Source organism: Mandrillus leucophaeus, unplaced genomic scaffold (assembly GCF_000951045.1).
Source record: "Mandrillus leucophaeus isolate KB7577 unplaced genomic scaffold, Mleu.le_1.0 Scaffold1518, whole genome shotgun sequence".
Classification (NCBI taxonomy): Eukaryota; Metazoa; Chordata; class Mammalia; order Primates; family Cercopithecidae; genus Mandrillus; species Mandrillus leucophaeus.
Window position 1 is genome coordinate 75,959 of NW_012101497.1, and position 3,197 is coordinate 79,155.

At 37.3% G+C, this 3,197-nt stretch overlaps 1 protein-coding gene across 1 annotated transcript in view; it reads right to left on the bottom strand.

Annotated features, from left to right (window-relative positions):
• The window catches only part of HBE1 (hemoglobin, epsilon 1), a 17,683-nt gene that overhangs the window by 2,691 nt on the left and 11,795 nt on the right, over nt 1-3,197 (bottom strand). The window lies entirely within an intron of this gene.

A 3,197-nucleotide genomic window follows, 5' to 3' on the forward strand; every position in this document is an offset into this window, starting at 1 on the left:
CCTGGCTAGTTTTTTGTATTTTTAGTAGAGACGGGGTTTCACCGGGTTAGCCAGGATGGTCTCGATCTCCTGACCTCGTGATCCTCCCGTCTCGGCCTCCCAAAGTGCTGGGATTACAGGCTTGAGCCACCGCACCCGGCCACATCCAATATTTTCTTAAATCTTTCTGGCTAATTACGACAAGTATTTAACCTAAAGAGTCAAACATTGTACTGTTGTTAGATGCTATTAGTATGAAAAATTATATAAATTAGATTATTGTTAGGTAAAGTAGGCCCTTCACTTCACTGAATGTTTTCCTCCATGATATTATCTAATAAATACTTTAATGAATATTCTTTACCACAAATAACTTACTTTATTTTTAATTTTAAAATAGGAAAATTGTTAACAAGGCTTGTAAACCACTGATGGGAAAAGGGCTGCTTAGGATTCTAAATTAGCCAGATTTTAAATTATTCTGCTTCCATTATTTTCTGAATTTATTTTCTCAGAACAGAAATAGATGTAAGCAAATGATTCTACTAGATTTTGTATTAGATTTTGCGTTAGCCAGGAATGACTTAGATATCACAAGTCATAAATTCTGTGGCTGCCTTGCAGGAAGCCTGTGGCTATTTTCTAGTGTCATTGTAAAGAATGAGAGAATAGACCATAACAAGTGTGCAAACGGTTGCTTTCTTTTTTTTTTTTTTTTAAACTTTTATTTTAAGTTCAGGGGTACATGTACAGGATGTGCAGGTTTGTTTCATAGATAAATGAGTGTCAAGGAGGTTTGTTGTATAGGTGATCTCATCACTCAAGTATTAAGCTTAGTATCCATTAGTCATTTTTCCTGATCCTCTCCGTCTCTCACCCTCCACCCTTTGATAGGCCCCAGTGTGCATTGTTTCCCTCTATGTGTCCACGTGTTCTCGTCATTTAGCTACTAACTGTTGTTTTCATGCGTGCCTCTGCCTCATTTCTCAAAAAGTTTGCAGGTGAGTTTGAGCCAGGGCTGGGGCTCATTCTAAAGAGTGATCTCTCTCCCTGGCAACTTGGAGCACAGACATCCTATTGTGTGACGGACCTCGGGAGCCACTGTGCCTAAAGCAGAACCAGAGATACTTGTGAATGTTAATTAAGCAGGCGGGATCGTTAATGGGAAAAAGGAGTAGAAAGCCAGAATCAGCCAGTTATCGCCACACTTTCCTACATCATGGGCCTTGAAGGTTAGAACTTGAGTCTGTCAACTTAGAAAACTTATAAATATCCCATTTTCCTCTGAAATATAGCTTTACTTTCCTGGTTTCTTTGACCTTTTGAGACCTTGAGTAAATAAAGTTGTCTTCATTTATTTTCATGATTAAAATTCTAAAAAATTCTTGGGGTTTTTAAATTAAATTGCATTGCCTAATGTATTCTATAAACTAAGAACATAGAAATAAAACAATACTCTAAAGTAGTTCAGAATGTGTTTTCAAATTATATAAAGAGTTAATTCAAATGAGACTATTTTAAGTGCAGGGCTTTGAATCCTATGTCTAGAAATTTTGAAAAACATCTGAGTATATGCTAAGATTCCACCTCTAGCACTGAAACCGAGAAGGCCTTGACTTGGTGATCTTTTTCAAATTCTGAAACAACAGCAACATAAAGCTAATGACTTTTTCTTACCTACGCATGCTATCTTCAGTACTTTGATTATTTAGTACTGAAACTATAACATAGTATGTTTCCTGAATTAAAAAAAATGTGTATTTCTCTGGGGAAGGTTAAAACTGAGGATTGGCACGTGAGCAAGGCTTAAATGGAAGAAGCAGTGATTTCGTCAGACCGCTTTCATTAACAAGATCACGCACCATGAAGACTTATGGGAAATCAGGCCCCTTTGTTTTGTGTTACTAAGGGTGAGGATGCTTAATGATTTTTCCCTCCTCCAGGCTTCTTTTAGCCATCGATAATTCTAGCCCCACAGGAGTTTGTTCTGAAAGTAAATTCCTGCAACCCTGAGCTTATTGAGGCTGAGGCGTCTGTAAAGGAAACAAACATCTCCTCTAAACCACTATGCTGCTAGAGCTCTTTCCTATACTCAAGCCTCATTCAGACCCCAGTGTCACCAGTCTCTTCATGTACCTATTGTTTTTGCTTTTTCTTCGTGCTTATTTGGTCATGTTTTTTGGGAGGTTAGGGGCTTATTTTATTTATTTATTTATTGTTTTAATCAACAGAGATGGGCAAACCCATTTTTTTTTCTTTAGACTTGTGATGGTGATAACTGGGCAGCGTCAGAAACTGTGTGTGGATATAGATAAGAGCTCAGGACTATGCTGAGCTGCAGTGAGGGAGGGACCTAGCTAAAGACAGTGAGAGTTAGAATGCTCCTGCTGTTGCCTTCTCAGTCCCCATGCTTAGTTTCTACACAAGTAGATAAATGGGAAAAGCTGTAGGTTAGTGTTTGAGAGTCCTGCATGATTAGCTGCTCAGAAATGCCTGATAAATATGTCATGTGTGAATATGTGTGTGTGTATGTATGTGTGTGTGTGTGTGTGTTGTGTTTACAAATATGTGACTATCATCAAATGTGAGGGCTAAAGTGACCAGATAACTTGCAAGTCCTAGGATACCAGGAAAATAAATTACATTCCAAAAATCTGAGACTTTAAAAAAAAAAAAAAGTGATCCATGGACACAGGGAGGGAACATCACACATTGGGGCCTGTTGGGAGGTGGGGGGCTAGGGGAAGGACAATATTAGGAGAAATACCTAATGTAGGTGACAGGTTGATGGGTGCAGAAAACCACCATGGCACGTGTATACCTATGTAACAAAACTGTATGTTCTGCGCATGTACCCCAGAACTTAAAGTATAAAAAAACCAGTGATGATAAAAGAGGCTCAAATTTAGCTATAAGAGATGGAATAACTCCCAGAATTCTCAACTATAATCTGATAGGATATTCTCATGTATAAATAGAGTATGTTTATCATTAGAGATATGGCCAGCCAGGAAAGCACAGAAAAAAAAAAAAAGAAAGAAAGAAAGAAAAGAAAGAAAGAAAGAAAGAAAGAAAGAAAGAAAGAAAGAAAGAAAGAAAGAAAGAAAGAAAAGAAAGAAAGAAAGAAAAGAAAGAAAGAAAGAAAGAAAGAAAAGAAAGAAAGAAAGAAAGAAAGAAAGAAAGAAAGAAAGAAAGAAAGAAAGAAAGAAAGAAAGAAA